At 40.2% G+C, this 9,707-nt stretch overlaps 1 non-coding gene across 1 annotated transcript; it reads left to right on the plus strand.

The window, feature by feature from the left end:
• The first annotated feature begins 426 nt into the window (after nucleotides 1-426).
• LOC148547670 (small nucleolar RNA R71) lies at nucleotides 427-534 on the plus strand. The gene has a single exon (XR_015897251.1). It is a non-coding gene; the product is annotated as a small nucleolar RNA R71 (small nucleolar RNA).
• Nucleotides 535-9,707: the final 9,173 nt, after the last annotated feature.

The following is a 9,707-nucleotide window of genomic DNA, read 5'->3' on the forward strand; positions in this document are numbered from 1 at the left end:
TCTCCATGATGGATTATAGGTGTTTCCATAAGGTTCACCTAAGTAATTCACCTCTGCTATTGCAGGGTTCTCAGGATCATAAGCTTCTTCTTCAGGAGAAGCCTCTTGAGTACTGTTGGATGCAACTTGCATTCCATTCAGACTCTGAGAGATCATATTGACTTGCTGAGTCAATATTTTGTTCTGAGCCAATATGTCATTCAGAGTATCAATTTCAAGAACTCCCTTCTTCATAGGCGTCCCATTACTCATAGGATTCCTCTCAGAAGTGTACATGAACTGGTTATTAGCAACCATGTCAATGAGTTCTTGAGCTTCTGCAGGCATTTTCTTTAGGTGAATGGATCCACCTGCAGAAGTGTCCAATGACATCTTTGATAGCTCAGATAAACCATCATAGAATATATTTAGGATGGTCCATTCTGAAAGCATGTCAGAAGGACACTTTTTGGTCAACTGTTTGTATCTTTCCCAAGCTTCATAGAGGGATTCACCATCTTTTTGTTTGAAGGTTTGAACATCCACTCTAAGCTTGCTCAGCTTTTGAGGAGGAAAGAACTTGGCTAAGAAAGCTGTGACCAGCTTATCCCAAGAGTTCAGGCTGTCTTTGGGTTGAGAGTCCAACCATATTCTAGCTCTGTCTCTTATAGCAAAAGGGAAAAGCATGAGCCTGTAGACTTCAGGATCTACTCCATTAGTCTTAACAGTATCACATATCTGCAAGAATTTAGTTAAGAACTGAAAAGGATCTTCAGATGGAAGTCCATGAAACTTGCAGTTCTGCTGCATCAGAGAAACTAATTGAGGTTTCAGCTCAAAGTTGGTTGCTCCAATGGCAGGAATGGAGATGCTTCTTCCATGTAAATTGAAATTAGGTGCAGTAAAGTCACCAAACATCCTCCTTGCATTATTATTATTTTCGGCTGCCATCTCCTCTTCCTGTTCGAAAATTTCTAAAAGGTTATCTCTGGATTGTTGTAATTTAGCTTTTCTTAATTTTCTCTTCTGAGTCCTTTCAGGTTCTGGATCTGCTTCAACAAGAATGTTCTTGTCCTTGCTCATGCTCATATGACAAAGAAGAGGGCACAGAGAAAATAATAATAATATGGATCCTTTATATCATAGTATAGAGGTCCTTGTGTTAGTAGAAGAAAAGAAGAAGGAGAAATTCGAACACAGATAGAAGAGGGGTTTCGAATTTGGGTGGGATGAAGTGTTAGTAGATGAATAAATAAATAGAAGGGGATGAGAGAGAAGAAATTTTCGAAAATAATTTTTGAAAAAGAGTTAGTGCTTTTTGAAAATAGTTTTTGAAAAATGTTAGTAATTTTTTTTCAAAAATTTTAAAATCAAAAGTTAAAATAATTAGTTAATTAAAAAGAAATTTTGAAAAAGAGGGAAGATATTTTCGAAAATTAGAGAGAGAGAGAGTTAGTTAGTTGGTTTTGAAAAAGATAAGAAACAAACAAAAAGTTAGTTAGTTGGTTGAAACAAATTTTGAAAAGATAAGAAGGTAGGAAGTTAGAAAAGATATTTTGAAATCAAATTTTTTGGAAAATGTGAGATAAGAAGATATTTTTGAAAAGATATGATAGAAATTAATTTTTGAAAAAAAAGATTTAATTTTTAAAAATACAATTAATGACTTGATTCACAAGAAATCACAAGATATGATTCTAAAACTTAAAGTTTGAATCTTTCTTAACAAGCAAGTAACAAACTTGAAATTTTTTGAATCAAAACATTAATTGTTATTGTTATTTTCGAAAATTTGATATAAAAATAAGAAAAAGATTTTTGAAAAATATTTTTAGAATTTTCGAAAATAACTAAGAAATTTGAAAAAGATTTGATTTTTGAAAAAGATTTTGAAAAAGATAAGATTTTCAAATTGAAAATTTGATTTGACTAATAAGAAACAACTTGATTTTAAAAATTTTTGAAAAAGTCAACTCAAATTTTCGAATTTGATGAGAGAAAAAGGGAAAGATATTTTTTTTATTTTTGAATTTTTATGATGAGAGAGAAAAACAAGAAAAATGATGCAATGCATGAAAGTTATGGATCAAAACAATGAATGCATGCAAGAATGCTATGAATGTCAAGATGAACACCAAGAACACTATGAAGATCATGATGAACATCAAGAACACATTTTTGAAAAATTTTTAATGCAAAGAAAACATGCAAGACACTAAACTTAGAATTCTTTAATGCTTAGGCACTAAGAATTCAAGGATGCATATGAAAAACAAGAAAAGACACAAAACATGCAAATGCAAAGATCAAACAAGAAGACTTACCAAGAACAACTTGAAGATCATGAAGAACACTATGAATGCATAATAATTTTTGAAAAACATGCAAGATGAACATGCAATTGACACCATACTTATAACATGACTCAAGACTCAAACAAGAAACACAAAAATATTTTTTTGAATTTTTTATGATTTTCTAATTTTTTTTGTATTATTTTATTTTTTTTTATTTTTATTTTTATTTTTTTTCGAAAATTATTTGTAAAAGAAAAAATAAGGATTCCAAAATTTTTAATATGAATTCCAGGAATCTTGCCATGTTAGTCTAAAGCTTCAGTCCAGGAATTAGACATGGCTCACTAGCCAGCCAAGCTTTCAATGAAAGCTCCGGTCCAAAACACTAGACATGGCCAATGGCCAGCCAAGCTTCAGCAAACATAGATACCTCTCATGTATACAACAGCTGATATTTCATCCAACTTCATATACTTATGAGTGGAAGCCTCAGTCCAAAAGAATTTAGACATGGCTTTACAGCCAGCCAGGCTTCACATGCTTCATGAAACACTAGAATTCATTCTTTAAAAATTTTGAATAACAAATATATTTTTTAAAAAAAAAACATTTTTATTTTTTCGAAAACAAAAGAAAAAATTTTGAAAGATTTTTTTTGAAAACTTTTTGAAAACAAAACAAAAAGAAAATTACCTAATCTGAGCAACATGATGAACCGTCAGTTGTCCAAACTCGAACAATCCCCGGCAACGGCGCCAAAAACTTGGTGCGCAGAAATTGTGATTACACTTTGATTATGTAAAATTCATTGCTCTTTCTTTCCCTGGTAATGGCGCCAAACACATGATGCCAATACCATGGTTCACAACTTCGCACAACTAACCAGCAAGTGCACTGGGTCGTCCAAGTAATACCTTACGTGAGTAAGGGTCGAATCCCACGGAGATTGTTGGTATGAAGCAAGCTATGGTCACCTTGTAAATCTCAGTCAGGCGGATATAAAATAGTAATGTGGTTTTCGAAATTAATTAATAAAAGAAGGATAGAAATACTTATGTAAATCATTGGTGAGAATTTCATATAAGCGAATAGAGATGCTTTCGTTCCTCTGAACCTCTGCTTTCCTGCTATCTTCATCCAATCAGTCTTACTCCTTTCCATGGATGGCTTTATGTGATACATCACCACTGTCAATGGCTACTTTCGGTCTTCTCTCGGGAAAATGATCCAAATGCCCTGTCACAGCACGGCTAATCGTCTGGAGGCATCACCCTTGTCAATAGTTTCATCCTATCCTCTCAGTAAAAATGGTCAACGCACCCTGTCACGGCACGGCTATTCATCTGTCGGTTCTCGATCATGCTGGAATAGGATTTACTATCCTTTTGCGTCTATCACTACGCCCGGCAATCGCGAGTTTGAAGCTCGTCACAGTCATTCAATCATTGAATCCTACTCGGAATACCACAGACAAGGTTTAGACCTTCCGGATTCTCTTGAATGCCACCATCATTCTAGCTTACACCACGAAGATTCTGATTAAGAGATCTAAGAGATACTCATTCAATCTAATGTAGAACGGAAGTGGTTGTCAGGCACGCGTTTATAGGGAATGATGATGATTGTCACGTTCATCACTTCCGGGGCCCACTTGGTGTGTGCTTGGACTGAGCTTTAACTTTCCATGTGCAGAGGCCGTTTGTGGAGTTGAACGCCAGGTTTTGATCCATTTCTGGCGTTCAACTCTGGTTTTTTATCCCTTTCTGGCGCTGAACTCCAGAATTGGGCAGAGAGCTGGCGTTGAACGCCAGTTTGTATCGTCTAAACTTGGGCAAAGTATGGACTATTATACATTGCGGGAAAGCCCTGGATGTCTACTTTCCAACGCAATTGGAAGAGTGCCATTTTGAGTTCTGTAGCTCCAGAAAATCCACTTTGAGTGCAAGGAGGTCAGAATCCGACAGCATCAGCAGTCCTTCTTCAACCTCTGAATCTGATTTTTGCTCAAGTCCCTCAATTTCAGCCAGAAAATACCTGAAATCATAGAAAAACACACAAACTCATAGTAAAGTCCAGAAATGTGAATTTAACATAAAAACTAATGAAAACATCCCTAAAAGTAACTAGATCCTACTAAAAACATACTAAAAACCATGTCAAAAAGCGTATAAATTATCCGCTCATCAGTAAATGTTGTCGATATTTTAAATAATAAAATTGACGCCATATTCGTCGATTTTAAAATAAAAGTATTTTCTATCCCTCGTTCGTCGACAGTGTGACGATAATAGAACCAAGATTAATTCATCATAAAAATATCGACGAGTTGGCCGTCGATTTTAATATTTTATTTTTAATTTTTTTTTGAAAAAATCGACAGCAAGCCGTCGAAAAATATCGACGACAGAAATAACCGTCGATTTTTGGCGTAAAAAAAAAACACTTTTTCTTATAGTGTAACTACTTTAATTTATTATGTTGTTTACATACTATGTCACTATAAAAGTTTTATGGTTTTTAATTGTAGAAACAATACATATCTGATACAAATTTAAAGTAGTTGTTTTATAAAGCTATCATGTACATATAAATACCAAAGAATAAAAAGTATATTATAAAAATAAAACTAAACGTTGAAGCTTTTTTAATTAAATACTCAATTAAGTAACAATGCACAATTTTCCAAGTGTATATATATAGTCATTCTTTTTCTTCTCTTATTCTTCGCTTTATTTTACATCTTCTTTTTTAATGTTGTCTTCTTCTACTTCTCTTATTTAATTTATTTTTCTTTTTTTTTTCATCATCGTCATCATTGTCTTTTTCATCTTATATATATATATTCAAAAAATTAGAACACAGAAATTTTGATTCACAGTACAGAAATTTTGATACACAATTGTTCGGTCGTGAGCCAAACGGGTCGGGTGCTTTAGATGCTGAGGAGTGCAGTTGAGGTCTTGGCGAGCCGACGATTTGAGGAGTAGGGGGATGTGCCACCTGCAAGGACTCTAACGCCCAAGTAAAAGTCTGTACGAAAATGTGGCAATTAGAGTAAAAGGAATGACGTACTTGGGGGAGGGGTAGGGTCCTCCCCTTATATAGCCTGTACGTGTGTGGGCCCTCATGGATAGATCCTCTTTCCTGGAAATTTCCTTCCCAGCTGTCCCTGATTATGCAAAAGGGGTGGCGACACAGGTTTTCTCCTGGTCGGTTGTTGACCGGCCGTCGGGTCGAGCGGGTGCCTGAACCCAGACCTTGAGCGTGTTGGACTGGACCGAAACAGTGCCCCAACGCGTCAGCTGCGGCCACGATCACTGTGGTTGGTGCGTTCTCTTCGACTCCTCCTCAGTAGGGTTCTACGTCAGCCACTCGTCATAGGGGCGTGCCCCCTATGCGCTAGCCTTCTTTACCCGTTCTTGGGAGACGTCAATCGCTGCCTCGATCTTTGTGTGGAGCATTTAATGCTCATTATGACTGATTGATTTAAAAGTTAGGAAAAGACTTTTGAGCCCTTGCCCCTTCACGCCTCTTCTTTCGACGGTTACTATTCCCATACTCTAAAAACTCCCTCGCCTCCTTATTCCTTCTCATTTCTCTTTTGCTCACTTCTGCGTTCGCCTCTGTTTATTTTTCTTTCTTTGGATCATCCTTGAAGAAGGCTCTACACAATTTTCTTGTCCTGCACATCTCTTGGTAAGTGTTCCACGCTCTTTTACTACTTTCTTGTTCCGAAACCTTGTCCTGTGACTGTTATTTTTGCTATGCGCGCCATTTTGCCTTTCTGCTGCGATTCATAATTGTTAAATAGGTATGGTAGATAGTTGTCAGTGGGTACCATTTAGGTATTCATAGCGAATTCACTACTGTAGGCGTCATAGATTAGCGATATGCATAGTTTTAGATCCGTTTTGTTTATCTTTTTTATTTAGCGACCTCTTGGGTTAACTTGGGTGGTGCCCCCTATAGGTATGGCTCGCCCACTAGCTCCAAACATAATCGATTGGTATGCCTGGGTAACTGCGGATGTCAAGGATACACCGTCCCGGGTAACTAGGGAAGAACTCCAAGCTCTTCGGGATTCCAGCGCCTTGTGTAGGGGGTCCCGAGGAAGCAAATCATCAGGTGTATGTCCCCGGAGATCGCGAGCGGGTGTGCTATAAGAATTTGGCTTTGCCTCGGGTGGCCGACTGGCTTTGGGTGTATAAACCCATGTTTACCACTCTGGGCGTTCGTCTCTCTTTTTCCCCATTCGAGATGTCCTTGTTAAACCGCTGCGACGTTGCCCCGTCACAGCTTCAACCCAATATCTGGGCTGCCATTCATTGTTTTGAATTGGTGTACAAACACCTACAGATCTCGGCCTTTGTGAATTTCTTCTTGTACCTCTTCCTTCTTACTAACCCTTCTCGTGAGGGGAAAACGAAAAAAAAGGTGTATGTCTTTCCGGGCTGTTCAGGGCCGTAGGATTTTTGGGCTCTTCGAAGATTCTTTCCACAACTTTAAAAGTTCCTTTTTTAAAGTGAGACCCATCCCTGGTCACCACCCCTTTTGGCTTACCCTGGAGGGGGAAAGAAAGATCCCGACTTATTGCAGCTTCGGGGCGGGATCAGATTATTTAATAAAAGAGACTTATGAGGGTATGGACGAAGAGAATCACCGGATTGCCGATGTATTATTGGCGATCTTTGGTTCTAGAAACCTGAACCCTCATCTGGTATTAGGGGATCGGAAAATCGGTCTGGCCCACGTAGGTAGGTCGCCTCTTCGTCTTATACCATACTCTTGTTTTCCTTTTATCGCTAACTTGTTTTCCGATTTCCTCTATAACTGGATTTTTAACTCATGTCTTGCATTTTTCCGTAGTTGCCATGGCCGATGGAAAAACTACTATGGCAGATTTGATGGCTCACTTTCTTAATGAGAGTGACGATGAAGACTCCTTTGCCACTCATTCTGAGGGTCCGGGTCCCGAAGTTGCCAGGGAAGGCAGTGGTCGGGATGCTACCAAGGAACAGGCTGGCTTTCAGCCTTCTGGGAGCATTCCACCCAAGAACCCTCCGACCGACGTTAACAAAGAAAATACCCCAGGACGGGAAGCCACTTTTGAGATCGATCCCGAGCTGTCCATTGTCACCAACCCCAAGAAGCAGAAGATGGATTTCGAGAAGGCTCTGACTGTAATGGAGAAGAGTTTCGATGCTAGAGGCTTCATCGACTCTCATCTTCGCCCGGGGACCGAGTAGTTTTTCTTGGAGGAAGACCTTGCTGTCCAGACTAAGTGGACTTATCGTAGCCTCCTCCGTGACGCCACCATTGCCCGGAAGGTGAAACCGATCCTGGCCCAGTGCCAAGTTCTGGAGGGGAAACTTCGGGCTGTCCAGAAGGAGATCACTGACCTGAAGTCCGCGGAGGAGGTCCTCAAGACCAGTCTTACTGAAAAGGAAAAGAAGGATGAGGAGGACGCTTCTGAGATTAATCTGTTGGTGGAGCACGACCTCTCCCTTACAAGGACTTGAACTCTGCTCGGGGCCAAGCTGCTTCTGTCGAGGCCAAGGTCAAAGACTTGGAGGGGAAATTGAAAAAACTGACAGAGCAGCAGCTCGAGAGGTCGGCCAAGACAGCTAAGCAGGAGGTCGTTGCTTTAAAAAAGGGAAATAAGGATGTTGTAAGGAGTGCCAAGAAGGTTGTTTAGGCTACTGAAGATGGGATCAAGGCCCAGATCGCCGTCTTGGCTCCCGATTTCGATACCTCATTGATTGGGGCCTTCAAGATGGTCCAGGATGGTAAGATCGTGGACATCCCGATGAAAGGGGGTGCTCCCCCTCAATAGTTGTAGCCATATTGGTTTGGATTGTATATTTATATTTTGTGAGTTACTGGGCCGATGTGTTGCCCTGATTGTAGAATACTGACTTATTGGGCCCTTGCGTTGCCCCTTTTATGACAAAGCTTTTATTTTATTCGCCTTATCGTTTAGTCGGTGTATATATATATATATATTATTTTATCGCATGTAGGCCGATTAGTTACCCTTGCAAAATATTTGATTCGCCATTTTCTAGCTTTGTGGTTGGGCCGGTAGGCCGTAGACTTTGCTTGTCGAATCTTTGATGCGACTAGGGCTACCGAGGTGATCAATCCCGGTCCGCCACGTAAGAAAGTGGTAATGTTAAGAATGAATAGAATGACAATATAATGCTCATGGTACTTATAATGGAACGAGGTATCTAAATAACGAACTCAATAATAACAATGAAAATGAGATGATGAAATGATAACAATGAAGGAAATAAACTAGCAAACGAAAGAAAGTGAACCCATGGGTTTAGTGGGTTGCCTCTCAGAGGTAGAATCTCTTTAGGTTCGCTGTGTTCCATATCCTGGGTATTTCAGTCCCATTCAGGTGCTCCAACTTGTAAGCCCCTTTTTCGAGTGCTTCCTTTATCCTATACGAGCCTTCCCAGTTGGCTGCCAACTTCCCTTCCCCTGGGGTCGGTATCGCTATATCGTTTCATCGCAGAACGAGGTCACTTGCCTCAAAATCCCTCTTCAACACCTGAGAGTTGTACCTCAAGGCTATCCTTTGTTTTAACGCAACTTCTATGAGATGGGCCATCTCCCTGGTTTCGTCGATTAGGTCTTTCTCGACTGCTTCCTCCGAGCCTCCAAGGAGAATCCTTGGGCTTGGTTCCCCGACCTCGACCGGGATCACCGTGTCGACCCCGTAGGTGAGTCTAAACGAGGTCTCGTTGGTTAAAGATTGGGGAGTCGTCCTGTACGACCATAGGACCGAGGCTAGCTCGTCTGCCAAGGAGCCCTTTTTCTTGTCCAATCGTTTCTTTAGGCCCTGAAGGATGACCTTTTTGCTGCTTCTACCTGTCTGTTGCTCTGTGGGTGCTCCACTGAAGAGAACTTCTGCTTGATTCCTAACCCTGAAAGGAACTCCCCGAACTTCCTGTCCGCAAAATGCATTGGGTTTTCAGAAATGACAACTTCTGGAATTCCGAATCTGGAGATTACTTGCCTCCACATGAACTTTTGAAAACTAGCCGATGATATACTCGCCAATGGCTCTGCCTCAATCCATTTTGTATAGTAGTCGATGGCTACTATTAAATTTTTGACTTGCCCTTGCCCAACAGGAAACGGACCCAGAAGGGTCGACTCCCTATTGGACAAAAAGTCGGGCGGCCATCATTGAATTGAGCTCCGTTGCTGGGGACTTGTGGAAGTTGGTATTCTCCTGGCATTTTTTGCACCTTTTCACGAATTCTTGGGCATCTGCCATCATCGACGGCCAGTAGTAGCCAGCTCTAATGAGCTTCCAGGACAACACCTTCACCCCAATATGGTGTCCACAGCAACCTTCGTGAACCTCTCCTAGGAGGTAACTTGTCTGGTCGGGTTGCAAGCATTTTAACAGGGGCT

Source organism: Arachis ipaensis, chromosome B8 (genome assembly GCF_059453495.1).
Source record: "Arachis ipaensis isolate K30076 ecotype BB chromosome B8, ASM5945349v1, whole genome shotgun sequence".
NCBI lineage: Eukaryota > Viridiplantae > Streptophyta > Magnoliopsida > Fabales > Fabaceae > Arachis > Arachis ipaensis.